The 23,229-nt window shown below is 37.5% G+C and overlaps 2 pseudogenes across 2 annotated transcripts; both read right to left on the bottom strand.

Annotated features, from left to right (window-relative positions):
- Nucleotides 1-327: 327 nt before the first annotated feature.
- Nucleotides 328-930, bottom strand: LOC311608866 (small ribosomal subunit protein uS15m-like; annotated as a pseudogene). Its single transcript has one exon. The product of its transcript is annotated as a small ribosomal subunit protein uS15m-like (transcript).
- A 14,787-nt stretch (nucleotides 931-15,717) lies between these two features.
- On the bottom strand, nucleotides 15,718-17,637 carry LOC311608865 (tetratricopeptide repeat protein 27-like; annotated as a pseudogene). Its single transcript has one exon. The product of its transcript is annotated as a tetratricopeptide repeat protein 27-like (transcript).
- Between the last annotated feature and the right edge of the window lie 5,592 nt (nucleotides 17,638-23,229).

Genomic DNA, 23,229 nt, shown 5'->3' with positions numbered 1-23,229 from the left:
TTTTACAGCACACCTATTTGGTAAAGCATCAGTGGTAAGTTCCCCTAATGGTCCCAAGACCTCCTCAGACATAGGCTGTTGCTGATAAGTTTTGCAGCACCAGGCATACAAACTCTCCCTTGGATGGGCATCAAATACAATTCAAAACCAGTTGGTTACTCCTAGCATATACGCCATATTTACAACACTGGACATGTCTTTCTATCTTTTCAATGTTTTTTGTTTGTTTGTTTGTTTGTTTTGTTTTGTTTTGCAAGGCAGAACAGACTTTATTAGTTCTCTTCGGTCACCTATGGCAGGGCTTATGAAGGTTTTTCTGGGAGCCCCCTAGTGATTTTCTTTTTTGGCAGCAGCTACAGAAGCTTTTAACACTCTTCTTTGTTTCTTCAGCTTTTGCACCTCCTGGAAAACTCAAGAGGCACAGAGCTTTCTTGGCCGGGAATAGGTGGTGGATCTTTTGGAAATGCAGAAGGGATAAGTTACATTCCACCCCAGCTCCCTGCACTTCTTTTCAAAGACATCATAACTGATCTGACCGAGGATTCTGAGCATTTTATTTCCTCCAGTCAATGCTCTTTGAACGTTCCTGTATATGTTCTTCATAATTGCGGATCCTGACAGTCAAGAAATAATTCGAGCTTCCAAAGTTCTGCAATCCTCAGGGTTTTCCGCAATCTTGTTCATTAATTGTTCTTGTTTGATTTTTAGCTTCTCTTTCTTGTTGGCCATTTCCAAAGACAAGTTTCTTTTCAAAACATCATCAAGCTTTCTCCATGATGGGGATGATGTTCTTGTATTCTTTGATGAATGTGGAAGGGGTGGTTCATCATCTAGGCTGGGCGGGACTGGCTTCTGGATGGTATACGCCCTGGTATCATGCAGGAGACTCAGGCTGCAGGCCTCAGCGTCGCTGTCTTCTCCCCGCCCCATTCCATTCCGCCTTGTCCCGCCCAGCAGAGACTGGGGCTAGCAATGGTAACTCCTATCCCAGCAGAACCCTGCTGCCCCTGTCCTCGCTGCCGCGGCTACAGGTTTCTGGGCGCGCAGCCATAAGGGTTCACTATTCCATGTTTTAACTTTTAGGCTCTATTGATGGAAGAGCTTGTTGATGACATCGCTCTCCACAGGTTAAATAACCCTTACAGCACTATGATCATTTGTCAGCATGAAGGATGCTTACAGGTCAATACCAGCTTGCTTCGTCTGTGTCTTGTATCCAGAGTATGTGCTATATTGCACAATAGGGAGTTATTGTGTAGTTCTAACGGATATTCAAAGCACTGGCATCAGCTCGTGGTGTCTTGGAGTCTCTGGAAGCCTTTAAATCTGAAACAATAATTTAATGATTTTGTTAATGATAGTGAAGTCCAAACGCAAACAATAAGATTATCCCCAAAGAGAGATTTTGTTTTTCCAAGTTGGTGTAGTTGCCATGAGTTTCCCATATCCTGTGACTATATGCTCATGTATGCTCTCCTAAGGAATCTTGCCTATACTTGTTGCATTTCCCAAGTTAGTCTTCTTCAATGGAGTTGTTTCTTTGCTCTACCGCTGGTCCCTTATCTGAAGATGCCTATTAATCTCAAGAAAGTGTCTCACAGCACTACTATGCTCCAAGTTCTTTACTGAATGCATACATTTAAAAAAATAATTCCAAGAACAATATCAAGAATAAACACAAAATTATAAGAAAAATTATTTCAATATGCATACCACTATTTGGTTTGTAGTGAAATAGTTTCTGTATATTAGATTTTAATTTGATATTGTTAAAATACAATATAGTTTTCTATTATTATTTGACTAATGTCATTTTAATCACAAACAGCTGTAGTCTATTTTCAAATATTATCTCAGAGATAATTAATTTGATTTTGTCTATCATAAAGTGCCTAAAATATGTATTTCAAGTCTCTTCTGTATATTCCTTAAATCTAGCAACTTAATTAAATTTAGATATTGGTGCTTTATTTCCCTTTTTATAGATTGTTGGGTGTGGTTTACGCTTGTTATCAGGACAGTTTTTTGTTGTTGTTATATTTTTAAATATATTTTATTGATTTATTTATATTACATCTTGTTATCCCATCACTTGTAGCCTCCAATTCCTCCCACCCTCCCATTTTCCCCTTACTCCCCTCCCAAAAGACTGTGACTGAACAGGACCTCCTCACCCTGTATATGCTCATAGGGTATCAAGTCTCTTCTTGGTAGCCTGCTATCCTTCCTCTGAGTGCCACCAGCCCTCCCCATCAAGAGGACTTGGTCAGATATGGGGCACCAGAGTTCATGTGAAAGTCAGACCCCACTCTCCACTCAGCAGTGGAGACTGTCCTGTCCATCGGCTAGGTCTGGGTAGAGGTTCAAAGTTTACTGCATGTATTGTCCTTGGTTGGTGCCATAGTTTGAGCAGGACCCCTAGTCCCAGATCTGCCCATCATAATGTTCTTCTTGTAGGTTTCTAGGATCCTCTGGATCTTTCTATATCCCCGTTCTCCTATGTTTCTCTCACCTAGAATCCCAATAGGAAATCTTCCCCTCTGTCCCACATTCTTGGTAAGTGAAGACTTTCATGGGACATGCCCCTTGGGCTAGTGTCCAGACAGAAAGTACGTATATACCATTTGACTCTTTCTGCTTCTGGGTTAACTAACTTATTATGATCATTTACAGTTCAATCCATTTGTCCACAATTTTCAGGAATTCCTTGTTTTTAATAGCTGAGTACTATTCCACAGTGTAAATGTACCACGTTTTACCCACCACTTATATGTTTTAAAATATTAGTCACTTCTTCTTGACCTGAATTTGTATCAGTGACGCATGCCTGAAAACACAAGAAGGGAATTGATTTGCTTCAGTATTTCAAATGCTTCACTCCACAACGGTCCAGTGTCATTACAGTAAGACCGAACACGTAGCGGAATGTTGTGAAGTAACGGAGCTGAAGTTCTAATCCAGGGAACCAGAGGGGTCAGAAGATGCCAAGAACATGATGTAGCCTGGAAAGAGATGTACCCAAATATCCAATTCCCTAGTTAGAACTATTTAGTGAAAGCTTTTGTAACCTTCCCAGATGACAGTGTAAATTATTTGTGTTCATGGAAATCCATGAGCTCTTTCTGAATTCTCCCTTGTTGGCTAAACTCAGCTGTTCTGGCCTAAACTTTTCTCCCAGCTGACTAATTCACATTGGCTTCTCTTGGCCTGCGACTGCAGTGCTCTGTCTGAATATGAAGTGCATGTCTGTAATACCAATGCAGGATGCATAAAGATACAAGTATATATCTGAAGGTTCTCAGGGCAGCAATTTTGTTATTTTCAACAAAGAACAATTATAAAAAACTCTGTTTCAAACAACGAAAAATGTTAATATCTATAAAAGAAGTTGTCATAAGACTTCCTTAAGAGCTTCAGAGCATGCATGAACTTATAATTCACACACGGGAAGTGTGCACCAACCACATACACATAGCATACATAACATTATGGATTCTACGAGATCAGAAAACTATACCATATTTAAACACTACATATGTTCATAATGATAGAAGAAATTTGTTGTTTTAAAAGACTATACCAAATCCTAAATAAGTGTTGATATCAGGAAAATATATGAAAAAAATTAGTACCGAACAATAGTGGGTATAGGATGAAGGGAGCTCTTTTCCAAAATCTTCTGAATAATTTCTCAGCCTGAAATTTTGAATGGACATGATATCCACATGATCCAAAAAAATATAAGGTAAAGTCTTGAGGAATAATAAACTTGGATGTCACTAAATCTGGAAAAATAGATATGGCAATTCTCAAGGCTACTTGCAGTTTCAGTGGATTTTTTTTTTTTTTTGGATGAAAAACTTTGGTTGATGACTGCAAATCAATTACAGTTAACTTATTTCTCCCCACTGCTCAAAGATTGACTTGAGCAGCAAGGGGCTTGTTTCTACGAACAGAGGGTATCACAAACAATTGAGAGAGTTACTTTCTCAGGAGGGAACATTCGTAATTGAAATAGTACAGAAAAAAAAAAAAAGGTAAAAAAAAAAAAAAAAACCAAAACCTGTGGAAAATTCTCCAGAGTTTATTTCAACAAATATCTAGTCTTGCCTTGAAGTAGTTGTAGATGGACTACATGTTTAAAAATTTAATTACACTGTTTCATATATACATATATGTATATATGCACAATAATATGTATGTATATATTATGTATGTATATACATGTATATATATATATATAATATGTATGTATATATATTATTGTGAGGTGTAGTGCATATTAGAAAGCCAAGCTATTCAGACACTTGTGACTATACAAAATGTAATTCATTCTGCAATGAAAAACTAAAAAAATTTACCAATGTTATGCTAGCATTTCTTAGATAATTATACTCCATCAGCATAAACCATATGTAAGAAACATTGTTGGTTACTTTAGTAACACTAGTCAGCAACCCTGCTATAAGTCTTGAGAATAGAGCAAGTGTCACATAGTTCATATTTTAATCAATGATCAGCATAGCATTATACTTATATTTTTAATGAAACTATGTACATCTTTTTTTGTATAATCTGAAATAAAAGCTACTAATAAGCATTAATAACTATCTTCAGTAGAAATAATAAATGAGATGTAAATGTAGTTGTTTTACAATACCATGACTATATCAGAATTAAGAAGACAGTACTATAAGTGTCATGAATAGAATTGATGGACACACATAAGAGTTAAACTAACTATTGTGCTGGCAAAACACTTTATAACTCAAAGTTGAAGCACATCAAATTCATAGATAATCTATTTATTATCAGTGTAATAAAAGTAACATATTAGTCATGTCAGATTTATTTAGATTAACAACAATTCATATTCATAGAGTTAAAAACATAAATAGTTAGCAAAACAATTTTAGTTTCTATCTGCTTCCAGTGTTATCACCATTACTGCCAAAATTTAACAAAACTCCTATTATTGGAAGAACAAAATAATTTTACAAAAATATATTATTGCATTAATTACTAAAATTTATTTATTTCTAAAGAAAATACATATAAATAGATCTGAAATAATGTTGATAGAGACATTCCTCAGGTTACACTTTGTAATGTAGTGGATTAACCTGAATAAAGTAATAGACCAAATCATCATCCCAATTATCACAGAAAAATCTGGAACACATACAAGAATATTTCTGTGGCAGACTTTGTGTAACAGTAGTATGTAACATTGAACATATTATTGGCAATGGCTCACTTTTATTTTGTCCTTGAATATAAATCATCTGTAAAGAGTATGCTATCATTTATAATATTCATATACAGATACCATGGGATTAAAATCTTAGTTCATTGTGACAACTTTTTAAGGCTGGTCACCAAAATATTTTTGTCATATGCCTCATAATTAATTATTGGATATAATTCTAATATTAACATCATTTTGGAAAAGGTCTGTTTTTAGTGTTTTCTAGTAAATCAGTAATTAATTTTATACTTAAGAAGCTGTCATCTAACATGATGGTAAACTTTTTTTTTTACAAGACCTTATTTATAAATGCAAGGAAATTAGTTGCACTTGTTTGAAATGTTCAGCCTGCCTGACAGCTAGTATTAAACATCCCAGACCTTGGTATTTTGATAACAAGGAACATTATGAACAATGGGCAGTGTTTTGTTCAAAAGTAAAGGGTAAAGATGGTTAATTAAGCTGTTCTGATGTCTACAGTAAGATGAAATGAAATACAAATGAATAGGAGCAAACAATAAGGCACATCACAGAATAAAGTTCACGGGACTACTATTTATTAATATAGGCCAAGGGTAATATTTATCCATTACTTTCTTGAACAAACCTGCTAAGAAATGACATGATATAAAGGTTAAAATATAGACATCTTTTCATTATCTCTAAAAGTGGAACCTGGATATTTTTATGGGTTCATTTTTATGACAGATTCACTTGTCCATGGTTTTATATTGTTGTCTAATGCTGCAGTGCCTTAAATGACTACTTTTGCAATGCTTTTAAGATTATCATAATGGTCATGTCTCCTGATATTTGTGCAATCTGAGGTTCCTTTAATCTGTAAAGTGTAGTTTATCTGTGTTTACTTTTATTGGCTACATATTTCTTTCAATTGTTTTGTTTCATGATTCATAATGAAAACTATTCTAATGATTTCTTGCATAGTTCTTTTCTCCTAATAAATTGCATTCCACTTAAAAGTTTTCAAAGGTTTTCTTTTGATTTTGTTTTTAAAATTTAAATATCATATCTTTTATGTGGACGTTATTCCATTCAAGGAATCCAAAGAAAATCTTATATTTGGTTTGTAATATCTTCCAACATTTTGGGAAATTTAGCCATTGATTCTTTAAATAGTAACCACATTTTAATTGTATTTTTCTCTTGTAATTTTATTACTGTTTTTTAATCTGTTAGTATTCTGTTGTACATTAGAAATTTACTATTATTTATAATTTTCTTTTGAACTAAAAAAAAATCTCATTTGACTTTAACTGATGCTTTCCAAGCATACTCTCCAATGCCATTACTCTCTTCATAATTCCTCATTTTAAAAGGAAATTAATTTCATTCTTTTTCTAGTAGTAGCTATTTTCTTCATACATCATGTTCTTGACAAAATTTAACTCTCTTTGCCTACTTATTGTTAACTATGGTTCTTTTATTTATTATCTTGAATAATCAAGGCAGTTGAAAAAAATTTTGATCAGTTTCTAGCTACTTGGTTTGTTCATCAGATTAATGCATAGTTTTCTTTTTCTTTATATACCATGCTGTTCTTTTTTATTACATCATATGTCTAAATAACTACACAGACTGAATAGGTAATATTTATGTATTTTGAAATATATACATATGTGCATATATGTACTTAAGTTATAATAACAAATGAAAGAGAGGTCATGAATTTGAAAGGGATCTAGAAGGGTACATAAGAGATTTTAGAGAGAGGAAGGAAAGGGGATAATGGTGTGGTTATTTTATAATCTCAAAATAATAAAAGAAATTGTTTAAAATAAAGAATAATTATAGTCCTTTTCTGTCTGAAATAGCTTTGTAGGATATTTTTACACTTTTTGTGAATCTGTCTGCTTCTTTTCTTAGGCATGTATATATAATTTTCAGTGTGAGAAGTGTCACCTTTCCTTACTATGATCTTGTAAACTTCTGTTGTGTGTAGTATCCCTGAGCAGTAGTAGAGATGCTCTTAAAAGATGTATGTGACATTCTGTTTTCAGCAGGCAGAAGCCATCAAGTATGCCAACTGAAAACATAAAACTGTCCAAAGGCATTTCCCCAGGGTCAAAATGTTGGATGCGTGTTCTACCCTTCACCCTCTTGCAGGAAAAGCTGTAAAGTGAGAACTTGTCCTACTGTGTCAAACTGTTTCAACTTACTTCTGAGTTTTGGCAACTCACTACTACAAGCTAATAAGGTTATTCTTACTCTCAGAGACCTCTGGATATTCAAAATGTCCATACCAACCTGAGAGTTGCACCAGGAAACAGACAACTCAAGTGATAGGGCATTTATTTCTGTATCAGGTACTCATCTCTAATTCCTGATTTTAGGTGTACACACACACACACACACACACACAGAGAGAGAGAGAGAGAGAGAGAGAGAGAGAGAGAGAGAGAGAGAGAGAGAGAGAGAGAGAAGACATCCCTTACCCCTAATTAACCCAATTGATTAGTCTTATATGTATTTATTTTATTATATAGCATATATTACATTTTATGTTTTTGGACTATCTAGAATTCTGTTACTGCCTTTTGTGAGCAATGGGCTTAGGCAATTCCTATAAAACTCTTTGGCCAACATTACACAATTGACATTTGTTATTGAAAAGAAATCAAGAACAAAAACATGACATCTCACCAAACCATGATACAACAACTGACTGGCAGAAAAACATGAATCTAAACTCAAATAGTAAACATTATAAAATACTTATCTTTTAAAAATAAAACTAAAGCTTTCAGAAGAATTATGAGGGAATCTGCCTCATCTATCATTAAGTGTTTTTAGGTGTAACAGCAATATAGGGCAAATAAAAATTTCCCCAAAATTAAAGAAATTTCTTTATGAAATGCCTATTGATAATATGGATTATTCATGAAAAAATGAAAAATATATAAATGACAATATACATTTTAACTTTTTATAATTTCATAATTTATTTATGTATTAATGTATTGTTTATTTGTTTATTGGTGTTTTTGAGACATGGTTTCTCTGTGTAGCATTGGCTGTCCTGGAACTGCTTTGTAGAACAGGCTGTCTTCCATCTCACAGAAAGCTGCCTGCCTCTGCCTCTCTGAATATTGGATTACAGGCAAGGGGCCAATACACACAGTTTATAATTTTATATTTTATTAAATTCAGTCAGAGCTCCTATAGACCTCTACCTAGTATATAAGTGTTTATTGATAAGTACAGACATATTGGAGTCATGAAACATAGAAAAATCAGGCTGTTAATGACCTTGAAGTTTCATACCATTGGCTGATTTTTACATATCTACAATTTGCTATGCACACTACTGGGGATATAAGTAATTATCATTTATGAGTGAGCACATACCATGTGTGTTCTTTTGGATCTCTGTTTCCTCCCTCAGGATGTCTTTTCTAGTTCCATTAGTTTATCTAAAAATTTTTATCATTTCCTTGTTTTTTTTTCCTTTTTTAGTAAATTTTCTTTATTTTTTAAATATACAGATATATTATTACACATATGTACAACAAACTACTTACAGCAAGAAGAACCATGACACAATAAGTAATTATATGAATGCTACATTCTTAGTGTTTTGGATACTTCTATTTGGCAGCCTTGAAGAAAACATCTTTCCTATCTGGGAGAATGTAAATCAGTATCTATCATATCTCATCATTATCACCTTAAAACATCTATGCAGACTTAAAAACATCTTTTTAAAATATATTTTATTAATTTCTTCATATTACATCTAAATTGTTATCCCATCCCTTGTATCCTCCTATTCCTCCCTCCCTCCCATTTTCCCTTTACTCCCCTCCCCTATGACTGTGACTGAGGGGGACCTCCTCCCCCTGTATATGCTCATAGGGTATCAAGTCTCTTCTTGGGAGCCCACTATCCTTCCTCTGAGTGCCACCAGGCCTCCCCAACAAGGGGACATGGTCAAATATGGGACATCAGGGTTTGTGTGAAAGTCAGACTCCACTCTCCACACAACTGTGGAGAATGTCCATCCATTGGCTAGATCTGGGTAGGGGTTCAAAGTTTATTGCATGAATTGCCCTTAGGCTGGTGCCATAGTTTGAGCAGGACCACTGGGCCCAGATCAGTCAATCATAATGTTCTTCTTGTAGGTGTCTAGGACTCTTTAGATCCTTCTATTTCTCCATTCTTCCATGCTTCTCTCACCTAGAGTCCCAATAAGATGTCCTCCTCTCTGTTCCACTTTCCTGGTAAGTGAAGACTTTCATGGAACATGTCCCTTGGGCTAGTGTCCAGATATAAGTGAGTATATACCATTTAACTCTTTCTGCTTCTGGGTTAACTCACTCATTATGATCATTTCCAGTTCAATCCATTTGTCCACAAATTTCAAGAATTACTTGTTTTTAATAGCTGAGTAGTATTCCATAGTGTAAATGTACCACAGTTTCTTTATCCATTCTTCTACTGAGGGACACTTAGGCTGTTTCCAGGTTCTGCTATTATGAATAAGGCTGCTATGAATATGGTTGAGCATATATTCTTGTTGTGTGCTGGAGCATCTTCTGGGTATATTCCAAAGTGTGGAATAGCTGGGTCTTGAGGAAGCCTTATTCCCAGTTTTCTGAGATAGCGCTAGATAGATTTCCAAAGTGGCTGTACTAGTTTGCAGTCCTACCAGCAATGATGGAGTGTTCCTCTCTCTCCACATCCTTGCCAACATGTGGTGTCACTTGAATTTTTGATCTTAGCCATTCTGACGGATGTAAGATGGAATCTCAGAGTTGTTTTGATTTGCATTTCCCTGATGACTAAGGAGCTTGAGCTTTTCCTTAAGTGTTTCTCGGCCATTTGATAATCCTCTGTTGAGAATTCTCTGTTTAGTTCTGAGCCTCATTTCTCAATTGGTTATTTGGTTTGGTGGTGTTTAATTTGTTGAGTTCTTTATATATTTTGGATATTTTTATATATTTTGGATATTTGAATATCTATGGGAAATGGACGATTTTCTTGATCAATTCCACTTGCCAAAATTGAGTGAAGAACAGATAAACAATTAAATAGTCCTATTTCCCCTATAGAAATAGAAGCAATCATTTCCTTATTTTTAAAATGAGTAGTAGTCCATTGTTTAAATGTACCACAGTTTATCCATTCTTCAGTAGTGGGACATCTAGATTCTTTCTAGATTCTTGGCTATTAGAAATAAAGCTGCTATGTTCATAGTTGAGCAAATGTCCTTGTTGTGTTGTAGAACATTGTTTGGGAATATGTCCAAGGGTGGTATTGCTGTATCTTGAGATATCACTATTCCCAATTTTCTGTGAAAGTACAAGTTTGATTTCCAAACTGGTTATACAAGTTTGTATTCCCACCGGCAATAGAGGAGTGCTCCCCTTTCTCCACATCCTCCCCAGCATGTGCTGTCACTAGAGTTTTTTGTTGTTGTTGTTGTTGTTGTTTTTAAATCTTATCCATTCTGATAGGTCTAAGATGGAATCTCAGATAATTGCAGGGATAATGATAGAGCAGATAGAGCAGAGATTGAGGGAATGTCCATCCAATGCCTGGCCTAATCCCAGACCCACCCTATGGGAGAGAGCATCCCCTGACACTATTAACGATACTCTGCTATGCTTGCAGACAGGAGCCTAGCAGAACTGTTCTTTGAGAGGCTCCATCCAGCAGCAGTTCAGAATAGATGCTGAGACTCACAGCCAAGCTTTGGACAAAGCACAGAGTCTAGTAAAAAAAGATGGGGGATGGGTAAGGAGGATAAAAGGCCCATGTGGTGATAAGAGCTACACAAGGAAGACCAACAGAACCAACTAACCAGGGCCTAGATGGGCTTATGGAGTCTAAAGCACACAGCCAAGGACTATCTTCTGGACCTAGCTTCTCTATTTAGATGTAGCCAATGGGCAGCTCAGGCTTCATTTGGGGAGAGGGAGCTGTCTCTGATATGGACTGTCTTGTCTGCTTTTAGATCACTTGCTCCTGGTGGTACTACTCTCTTGCCAGGCTATAGAAGAAGAAGATAAGCTCAGTCTTGATGAAACTTGATGAGCTGAGGTGGGTAGGTAGGCGGCACCCCTTTTCTGAGGAATAGGAGAGGGGGTATGGAGGAGAGAGTGGGGAACTGAGAGAAGAGGAAGAAGGGGGTGTGACCCGGATGTAAAGTGAATAAATAAATACATTAATAATAACAATGTAATCATCATCCAACCCTGCTGTTAATTCTGTGAGCTACAGTAATGACTGGCCTGTAAAGTCCTGGCAAATGATGAAAAGGTGGCTGGAACATAATGGAAGGAACCATCCATTTTCTTATTGGATTCAAGCTACACTTCACAAGATAATACCCATAAATATTACCATTATGAGACTATGAATTTGTGGTTATATAGGTCATAGGCTTTAGGGGGAAACCACTACCATTTTTCTTCTAATTATATATCCAGCACTCAAACTCTTTTTTTTTAATCATTTTTTAATTAATTTATTCTTGTTACATCTCAATGGTTATCCCATCCCTTGTATCCTCCCATTCTTCCCTCCCTCCCATTTTCCCCTTATTCCCCTCCCCTATGACTGTTCCTGAGGGGGATTTCCTCCCCCTGTCCAGTGCATCTATTCATGAATTTTAAATAACTTAGTACAATAACTAAACTCAGAGAGAAATAATGGACTGAAATTTATTAATTATATTTCAGTTAGAATATTTGTATGTATCTACATGTGTCTATATGTAAAGGCATGTGTGTGTGCATATGCAAATTTACATGGGAAAACATGCACATACAACTGGGACTCAAAGGACAGTCTCAGGTATAATTCCTCTTCAGGTGCCATTCACTTTCCTATTTTGAAACAGGCTTTTTCTCATTGTCCATATTCACTGATTAATTAGACTATTCTTGATGACCATCAGTGCCAGGAATCCTCCTCCTGAGAACTCAGTATTTACATGGGTTCTCGGGTTTTAATTCAAGTTCTCAACCTTGTATAGTAAGTTGTGTGGACTTAGGTTTCCCTCAAGCTTTTAGATTGCATGTTTGAACAAGAAATAACATCAGGAGCACTACAAAGGTTTTTGAGAAGGCAAAATTTTAGGCACATAATTTTTAATGGTGTTATTTACTAATGAGAAAATTTAAATTTGTTTACAAAGGCATCAAGGCCAGTGGATCTAGACCCAGGGAGCCTGCACAAACAATGCATGCAGAGACCTAGACACCCTGTTCAGATGTCACTAATTCACAATTAATTCTCCCCTTTGGGTTGGGTGGATCAGGGACTGCCTCTGACACGAGCTCTGGTGTCAGCAATTTGATCACTTACCCTTGGTGGGGTGGCCTTTTGGAGACAGGGATACATAGATAGATCTGGTAGGCTATGGTCAGATGGTAGGGAAGGAACCCCCACCCCATTCCAGTCGAGGTCTAGGGGAAAGAAATAGGGCAGAAGAGAGAAGGAGAGCAGGAAGGGGAAGGTATGAGCAGGGGATAACAATCAGAATTTAATGAGTAAATTACAATAATAATATTTTTTAAAAAGAAACAAAAATGTATTTATACAATCCTGTTACATATTTGTGTTAGTTTAAAGATTCATATATACATATATTTACTATGTAGACATTTCTAATTTATTTAAAGTTTTTAACATTTTAGTAATCCAATTGATTAGTCGTATAAATCTAATTTTAATAAGCACAATATAGAAACTAGTATGTACTTACCAATTTCACATGCACTCTTGTAACACTTAAGAAAGCATAAGGTTTAGTCTACCATCTTAAATTTATATGAGTTCTTTAACTATTCAGAAGGTTTTATTTGCTAATTAGACAATTGGAGTACTTAAAAAGAAATTGAATATATTAAATTTATGAAGGTAGTTTAAAATGTTGAGGGTGTTTAATTAGCCAAGTTTGTAATGGTACAAACATTATTCAAAAACTTATTAAAATAGGTATAAAATTTACTAGATTTAGAAATATAATATTCCTATGTAGAGCTTAAAAGCTTAAGGAAGAACTAGTTTTAGGATTTGTAAGTTTAATAAATTGAATATTAATTTTTTATGATTCAGGGTTTATTTCCAATATTTTGAAAACGCTATTGTAGGTTGTTTAGGATAATTAATAATACAAGTTAATTTTTAGTTGAACAACTCATATTCATGTCAAATACTATTCTGTTTTTAGCACAAGACTATATATCCTAGGTTTAATAGATAAATGTGAGTCAATAGATAAGGTAAAAGATAAGGTCTTCAATGAAAAATAAGGTCTTCAAAACCTTCAAAGACCTACATAATACAGCATTCAAAAATATTTTTTATTGTTTTGAGGATTCTTTGAAAATGAGACAGGTTAACTCCTGGCAACACTCACCCTACCTCAAAGGAGGTGATGAGCATAGAAGAACCTTGTTATGGACTTGGCTTCAGATGAGGCAAAGAAGAAACTGGGCAAAACATCCTCGTTTTCTGCCACAGACAGAATTCTGCCTGAAATGGGCAAGCTTGGATGCAAGTGGAGTTGATGGCCAAACTTGAGGCCCCTGCTTCACAAATATGTCTGTAAGATAGATATACTGGACCAGAAAGATGAAGATGGTGCTTCAACATGTTAGAGTGTTTTAGAGTCACTATTCAGGCAGCAACATGTTTTTGTCATTTTTTTTTTAAATTTTGGAAGCTGCTAAGCTGCATTTCCTGTTTACTCAGGTAATTTTATTTCTTCTGAAGTCTGATGGGGTTGAAGACAGGTAATTTAGTTTACAATTAAGCTTAGTTATTTACGAGTTAAAATGTTTTTAGGTTGTTAGACAGTATAGGTGGACTTTTTATTAGACTAAAAAGTGGAATTGCTGAGGAATGTTGAGTGGATAATAGCAGTTGTCAAGAAAGCACTTTTTCGCCAATCAGCGGGGCAGAATGACAGGAAGTGGAAGGCTGGGCTTCCAAGGGATGTTGGAAGAGCCAGTGACTCCACAGTTGACAGTTAGGGAGAGTAACTGTGCTAACAGCATCAATTTGATCTCAAATTACAGACCTATTCTCACATTCTTCTTTCCCACATAGCTCTTTCATTGTAGGCAGTGGCTAGGCAGGAAACAGCAACTACATGAAGCTTTGCCGATTGTACTCATTAGAGGCAGATCTCTCCTATCCGCTAATTTCATGCTTCCAAACCTGTGCAGCGTTTGAAATTTTGGGTGTGGTCCCTAGAAGACATGCTTAAGTAAGTCTTGAACTTTTAAGCTCTATCCGGTATAGATGGTTCAGAGGTTAATTCTGAAGATTCGAAATTTTGTGCCAATGACCCTGATTTCTCACATCGTACTCCTGGTTCTAGACTCAACCTCAGAGACTCCTAAAAGGCTGTAATATTAAAGAGTCCTGGATAGAGACATCTATTTCAGAGATCACGGTCTTCTGCAACTGCAAAGGTCTGAGTTAGAGAGTGCTCAATTGTTTTGGCTGTTGAGATTGTCTGTATGGATCACTTGGCCCCTGCAATTTGTCCTCTTGCTTAGGGATGGCACCTGCTGCCCCATACTTGACAACAGATGTGCTGGCTTCTTTGCTGGCTCCTGTTAGGAAGTAATTCTTGGCTTTTTGCTTGGGGTGCAAATTTTTACTTGAGCAAAATTGTCTGGCCTTGTCTTGTCCTCAGAAATAGTCGCAATTTTATGTGCTGTTCAGAATATCTGCCTTTTTGGCTTTGTTTTGTTTTGTTTTTGCTTCTGTCCTGTTTAATTCAGAATTCAACCCAAAGTTTCCATGGACACGAAATGATGGAACACCTGGAGCTCTGTTGGTATTTTCCTCAGTACTCTGAGCCATGGGTATAGGTAACTGAGTGTGGGAAGTTCAGGTACCACTGGAACATTTATCAGATGACTGAGTATTTTACAGTATTTCTTCACATGTTGAAAAATTAGCTGTTCCTGCAAAGTAGAAACCTTCTGGGACATATGCCTTTCCAGTTCTCCCCTGACTGAAGGAAAGAGTTAGAATGGAGACCATACTATGGGTCCTACAAAATCAAATTCGACCCATGATCTGATAAACAATGATTTTATCTCCTGTTTTCTCTTCTTGATGGCAAGGATCTAGGGATTCCAAAATAGAACTAATAAAAGAGCTTTGAACTTGTAAGAGAGGAAGAATTGCCAAATTCTGAAAAATATCTGAGTTCTCAGGATCTGCCAGCTGAAAAATTAGTCTGGGATGTTCCCAGACACAAATAGTTGGGCAGGAAACAGGTCCTATTGCTCTGGAATTGCCAAGTTGTTCCCTCAGAAAGGATTGGGAGATCAGACAGGCTTGAGCTATTGTTGGAGGACCCAGAGGACAGTCTGTAGTCACTAGAACTTTTTCCCTTTTTACAGCAGCAGCCAGGTGGGACAACCTCCTGAGCCACAATGCCAGAGATGGCAGAAGAAGACACATGGTGGGACAGTGTTAAACTAAGTTCCACAAGTGTCGCCATGAACATCTCTGTATCTGTCCCGCAGGTCCAGAAGCCAGTGGTAAGCTTTAATGGCTTCCCCCAAATTTCCCAACATGGTTTCTGGGTGAGGATGTAGTTTTCCCAGATCTGTTTGTAGTTATACTTGAGAGTTTCCTGTAATGTTCTGAAAGTGTTGACTTTTTGTTTTAATCAAATATAGGAAGTACATATTTTTCCAGGCATCTGCATTGTCAGGCTAGAGGGTCACACAGTGTTCAAACACTTTCCTTGAGGCTGCATAGTCTTCTAAGGCCAAATAGGTGCAACCTAGAAAAAACCAAACCCCAAGGTGCATGGGATTATTCTTCACTGAGCATTTAAACCACTGCACACATTCCCAAAACTCCTTGTTCCAAAGATGGAGGAGGGCTTTGGAATGCTGGACATGTGCACTAAGGTGTCCTGACAGCTCCTGGGCCTTGTAGCAGGAGTGGTCTTGTAGGACATCTCCAAGCAAGCAGTATAAAATTGGTATTTCTTTTTTCTCTAGTTCTCGCATAGTGATTTCTTCTGCTTTCCCATGCTGCCCGGCCCTTTCATAACAGATGACCATGTCTTCCCGAATCTCCAGCTTCTCAAATATCTGAAGGATAAATCCCAACTCAAAAGAGCTGACCTGCAAGCTGGCACTGAATAGCCCAGTGAGCGGGCATTTGACAACAATAGAAAATCCTCAGATGTTCCAGGACAGATGTAATTTTATCTTTAAACTGGTCTACAAGAGCCTACGTTTGCCTAATTGCTCATTCCACTTGCCCTGTGCTTCCTCCTCAAGATTTGTCCAGAGGATCAAGGCTGATGTCTGAATGGCCCAGAATTTTGGTTGTGAAAGTAAACAAGATGTGAAAGCTGGCAGCTCCTGCTCCTTTAGCTGATGAACTGGGTTGTTCTGATAATTTGTGCAAACTCTGAGGATAACAGCAAGCTTCTGTGCACATAGGTCAGGCATTCTGAACCAGTCAATATCTGCTAAGTTAATTTCATTCAGAACCATATCATCATTAAGCTCAAGGGTCTTGGTTAAACATTGCGGGGGACTGGGGGCCAGGCTGAACACACATCTGGAAGGGAAATCCTCTTCTCTCCTGACATCTAGAATCAGCTGTGCCACATAATTTTACTGGAATCATGTCATTTTTCCCAAGCATCTGTCAGATCAATCTGTAACTTTGGCAGTACTGAACCGATCTTTTGTTTCTTTATATTCATAATAACGTAAAAATACATGTGTACATTAAAGATGGAAATGAGTAGCCAAAAGCCAACCTGAATCACCTTCAAATAAATTCTCTACTTTCAGTACTTGATCAATATGGTTTTCACCAAGAGCAAAAAGCTGAGGTGAGCGCTCTGCAAGCAACTGTTGGTGAATATTCACATATCTCAAAGTCCACCAAGGCATGCTCTGGAGAGCATTAGTTTATGTCTGATGTTCACTAGGACAATGTGTGCTATTAACAGCAGTATGGCCTTTGAAGTCAGGCTGTAGACTGATTTGCCATCTAGAATGAGTAGACCCATATTAACAGCATCCAGTCCTTTGACCTCACTGAACTGCTCAAGCAGAAGAGGTGGCAAGAAGTCCTTAGTGTGCAAGTCCACAAGAGGCCACTCCATTACCCTGAACAAAAAGCTGCGAGCTGCTCACACCAGCTGCTGTCTTTCAATTTCTTCCATATATGTAGAGCAATGCACGAAATTTCCTATTTGCTTCTCCAGATAGCTATCAATCTTTTTCTTCAGCCATCACTGTCGCTGAATTTAAAATATTTTGTGTCACTGAATGTAAGGACATGGCCTCATAGCTCCCTTCTAACAGCATGTCTAAAGAAACTCCAATATCCGAGTCACAGACGCCTTTGTGCTACTTTAACAGCAGCTCTGCCTCTGGGGAAGGCCCTCAGAAACACCAGCTCTGGAGTGCACATCGCTGTACCCCAAACAGAGCCCCACGCAAGAGGAGAGTGAAAGTCACTGACGTCTAATGCCTTAAAAACACCCACAAGACTAGAGTCCTATGTGAGTACATAGGTACACGGGGGCAGCCATCTGAATATGATTTTTTTTAAACCAAAGCAAACTCTAAATAAACTTTTGGAACACAACAGACTCCTTTGAGAACATAATGAATTTCAGAGCTCTAGTTAATTCTGTGTTTTGTTTGTCTAATATACAACATCGTAATTTTCTTTATGGCTCAGTTTTTCTGTTTCCGTTTCATTCCTTCCCATTGTGAGCTTATTTTCCGTCAGTGGAAAATGGATCTTAGCATTTTATTGTAGACATAGGTCTGGATTTTCCCCCAGAGGATTTAATGTTCCTGTATGCTCTCTTTCCCTAAGTGTGATCAAATTAAAGAAGTAAAAGATTCTCTTCTGTGTTACTCAAGACAAACTGAGATTAGGTACATGTCATTTTGTTTTTTTTAATTTTATTTATTTTAAATTTATGTATTCACTTTACATCCCTATCGTAGCCCCTCCTACTTGTCCTTCTGGTCCCTCCCTCCCACCATTTTTCCCCTTACCCCTCTCCCATTGTCTTCAGAAAAAGGGATTTATTTCATCAGCACCAACAACAACTCCAGCACATCTATTCAAATTAGGGTTGAGCTCATCCTCATCCACTGATGACAGGCAAGGCAGCCCCATTAGGGCTAAGTGATCGAAGGCAGACCATGTCATTGACGACACCCTCTCTACTTACTAGGGGACCCACAATAAGATTAAACTGCTCATCAGTTACACACGTGTGTGGGGGTAGGTCCAGTCCACGCATGCTCTTCAGTTGGTGCTTCCATCTCTGTAAGCCCCTATGGGTCTAGGCTAGTTGATTAGTTTGTCTTCTTGCATCATTCTTGTCCCATCCAGGTCCTCCTATACCCAACCTCCCATCTCTTTCATGGCCATGAGTCCCAGCATTTGATTCGATCAGCTGTTGGGTGGGGCCTCTCAGAGAACAGTTAAGCTACGCTCCTGTCTGTAAACATAGCAGAGTATCTCTAATGGTGTCAGGGGTTGGCTCTTTTCCATGGGTGGGTCCCAGGTTGGGCCATGCATCTGTTGATCATTCCCTTAGTCTCTGGCTTTATCTTTGCACATCTTGTAGGTAAGGTAAATTTTGGTTGGAAGGTTTTGTAGGTGGACTGGGTTGTCTCTCCCACAACTACAGGTCCTGCCTGGCTAGATGATGGCCTCCTCAGTCTTCCCCGAATCCCAGGAGGCTCAGCTTGAGACATACCTATAATCCTCCCAGTGATGCCTTCTGCCTTTATTTTCTCTCCAGGTCTTCAAATGTCCCCTCCCCACTATTCCCACATCTGATGCCCCAACCTCATTTCCCTCTCCACACCCTCTCTTATCCAGTTCTCTCTCCACTGCCTCTTCCACTGTGTATTTTATTTCCCCCTCTGAATGAGATTCATGGCAGGCCTCCCTTGGGCTGTCCTTGTTACTTAATATCTTTGGGTCTATGATTTGTAGAATATCCTGTAATATATGGTTAATATCTTCTTATAAGTGAGTACATGATATGTATGTCTTTCTGGGTCTGGGTTACCTCACTCAGGATGATCCTTTCTAGTTCCATCCATTTGCATCCAAATTTCATGATTTTCTTGTTTTTAATAGCAAAGAAATTAAACACTAACAAGTCAAATAATCCAATTAAAAAAGGTTGGTACAGAGCTAAACAGAGAATTCTCAAGAAAGGAATATTTATTTTTAAATCTTATTAATATATTCAGATTACAACTCAGGTGTTATCCCATCACTTGTATCCTCCCATTCCTCCCTCCCTCCCGCTTTCACCCTATTCCCCTCCCCTAGGTCTATGACTGAGGGAGACCTCCAGAGGGTCCTAGAAACCTACAAGAAGAAAATCATCTCTCATCTAGGGAGACCTGGTGGCACTCAGAGGAAGAACAGCAGGTTACCAAGAATAGACTTGATACCCTATGAGCATATACGGGGAGATAATCCCCCTCAGGAACAGTCATAGGGGAGGGGAATAAGGGGAAAATGGGAGGGAGGGAAGAATGGGAGGATACAAGGGATGGGATAACCATTGGGATGTAACAAGAATAAATTAATTAAAAAAAAGAAAATACAAAAAAAAAAAAAAGAAGAAGAAAATCATGATAGGTCAATCAGGGCATGGGGGGGAGGGGTCTGCTTAAATTATTGTACTAACCAAGGACAATAAAATAGGAAACATCGAACCCCTACTCTGATCTACCCAATGAACAGGACATTTTCCACAGTCCTCCACAGAGTGGGGACTGACTTTGATATGAACTCTGGTGCTCCATATTTGACCACCTCCCCTTTTGGGGGAGGCCTGGTGGCACTCAAAGAAAGAATAAGCAGGATACCAAGATGAGACTTGATAGCCTATGATCATATAATGGAGGAGGCAGTCTCCCTCAGTCAACAAGGAATCTTGAATGGCCAAGAAGCACTTCCATCCCCACTTCTTCTTAGTTACTTCCCTCCACCCACCTTTAATGTCTATTTTATGTCTCCTTTGAGTGAGATTGAAGCACCCTACCTTGAGCCCTCCTTGTTACACAGCTTCTTTGTGGATGATAAAATGCTATCCTATACGTTATGGTTAATATCCTTTTATATGTGAGTACATACCATGCATGCATTTCTTTTGGGGATTGGTTTACATTACTCAGGAAGATGTTTTCTTTCTCCATCCATTTTCCTGCAGGTTTTATGAAGTCCTTCTTTGTAATACTGTGTACTTTTCCATTGTGTAAACGTACCACATTTTCTTTATTCACAAAAGTACCACAAATGAATAACAAATGCATCACATTTTGCTTTGATGTATACTTTCCTTATGTTTTCTTTGCTGTTGTGGTGACAATTCAAGGTTTAGAAATGAAATTCTCATGATTGTTTATACATTACCTCACCTTTTTGCAATCTTACTGTGCATGAAATTAAACCCATAATTTAAAAAATAAATGCTATCAAATGAAATATCAAAAAATTAACTGAAGGTAGAAATAAATGTTATTGCTCAATTTCTTTTTTTTAAGTCAAGATTTTTTTTTTTTTTTTTTTTTTTTTTTTAGTTTTTTGAGACAGGGTTTCTCTGTGTAGCTTTGACTATCCTGGACTTGCTTTGTAGACCAAGCTGGCCTAGAACTCACAGCAATCCACCTGTCTCTGCTCCCAAGTGCTGGGATTAAAAATGTGTGCCACCTCCGCCAGGCAAGTCAATAAAAACTTTTAAGGCATAAGTTCTTTCTTTTACTGCCCATCCAGGTTACATGTGTTCAAGATGTCTGAAAACAGCCCTCAAAAATGATCCAGTGTGCTTTTTATCAATTTATTTTTTAAAAAAGAAAAGAAAAATAATGCTCAACATCATTAGTCATTGGGAAAATGCAAATTGAAATGGGTCCGAGATTCCATCTTACACCTGTCAGAGTGGCTAAGATTAAAAACTCAAGTGACAGCATATGCTGGCGATGATATAGTGAAACGGGAAGACTATTTCATTGCTGGAGGGGATGCAAACTTTTACAATCACTTTGGAAATCCATCTGGCTCTTTCTCAGAAAAATGGAAATAGTACAAGACCAAACTATGCCACTTCTGGGCATATATCAAAAAGATGCTCCACCATACAATAAGGACACTTGCTCAACTACGCTCATAGCAACTTTATTCAAATAGCCAGAAACTGGAAACAACCTCAATGTCCCCCGAACCAAAGAATGGTTTTAAAAAGCAATGTACATTTATACATGCCATTTTATTATGAAGGATTCTCAGATTCAATAATGAGGGCTCAAACTCGGTAATGAGCTGGCTTTTGAAAACTGTAGTCTCAGATTACTCAACATTATAGTTCTAGTCTAAACCTGAGTCTCTCAACACCTGGGAAGTCAGTGATGTGAATTATAACCCAGAATCAGAGGTGCCGAACCATCAGTAATAGCCAAAGCCCCAGGTCCAAAACCAGCACTGGAGTCCACCTTCTAGATAGGACAGAATACCAGAACTAGGCTATGCAGCAAAGTATATATTACTCTGAGTTTCATATTTTTTTCTGTTCTATTCACAACAGCAAGAAAATAGAATCACAGCAGATTATCCTCAAAAAGGAACAGATAATATAATGGGCTACACATTTATTTTTTTCTCCTTTATTAATTTATTCTTGTTACATCTCAATGGTTATCCCATCCCTTGTATCCTCCCATTCCTCCCTCCCTCCCATTTCCCCCTTATTCCCCTCCCCTATGACTGTTCCTCAGGGGGATTACCTCCCCCTGTATATGTTCATAGGGTATCAAGTCTCTTCTTGGTAACCTGCTGTCCTTCCTCTGAGTGCCACCAGGTCTCCCCATTCAGGGGACATGGTCAAAGGTGAGGCACCAGAGTATGTGAGAAAGTAATATCCCACTCTCCACTCTACTCTGGAAAGTGTTCTGTCCATTGGCTAGATCTGGGTAGGGGTTTAAGGTTTACTGCCTGTATTGTCTTTGGCTGGTGCCTTAGTTTGAGCGGGACCCCTGTGCCCAAATCTGCCTATCATAATGTTCTACTTGTAGGCTTCTAGGACCCTCTGGATCCTTCTTCTTTGCCATTCTCCCATGCTTCTCTCATCTAGAGTCCCACTAGAATGTCCTCCCCTCTGTCTCAGTTTCCTGGTAAGTGAAGGCTTTCGTGGGACATGCCCCTTGGGCTACACATTTATAATAAAATCTTATTGCGATACTAAAATAAATTGTTAAATTTACAGAAAAACTGATGGATCTATAATTATGTGAAAGAAATTAATAGAAGCTCATAAAAATTCACATTTCTGTCATATTCAAGTCTTTTATTTAAAAAATTGTGTGTGTGTTTGTGTGTATGTGTATATGTGTGTATGTGTTCACTGGCCTTACCCTATAAGTGCACCACTAGAGAGGCAAAAATATTTTGGTTGAAAGCTATTGAGGTAATATAATATATGTGACTTGAAGCATGAAACAAGAAAAGGGACTACTGGGGGTGAAGTGGTCAAAACATGGATGTGCAAAGACATTTGAAAAAGGTATGAGTGGGAATATCACCAAAAACAAAGAATGTATACACTACCATAATGAAAGATATTATTTTGGATGTAGATTAGAAATTAAAATTAAACTGTTCAAAATATTTAAATAAGAAGTTCAGATGCTTTAAGTAATCTGTTTGTGACTTCCTTGTGTATGTCTTTCTGAATGTTTTTTAAATTCATGTTTATTTGAATTATTTATCATTTAAAAATTGGCAAACCCTTTCATGGCCTTCCTTTCTGAAGTTTGGTTGCTTATTTCAATCTCCATTTCAGAGTGATGAATTTTCAGGCTATTTATAAAAGCTTACCTCAGTTAGTGCTTACTTTTTCAAAAACATGTTCATGAATATATGCCATAATTCTGAAAAGCAGTTCAAAGAATATTACCTTGGCTCACTGA

Source organism: Acomys minous (assembly GCF_964271855.1).
Source record: "Acomys minous genome assembly, chromosome: 11".
NCBI lineage: Eukaryota > Metazoa > Chordata > Mammalia > Rodentia > Muridae > Acomys > Acomys minous.
The sequence above is the reverse complement of the archived record's forward strand: the minus strand, read 5'-3'. Positions and strand labels throughout refer to the sequence as shown.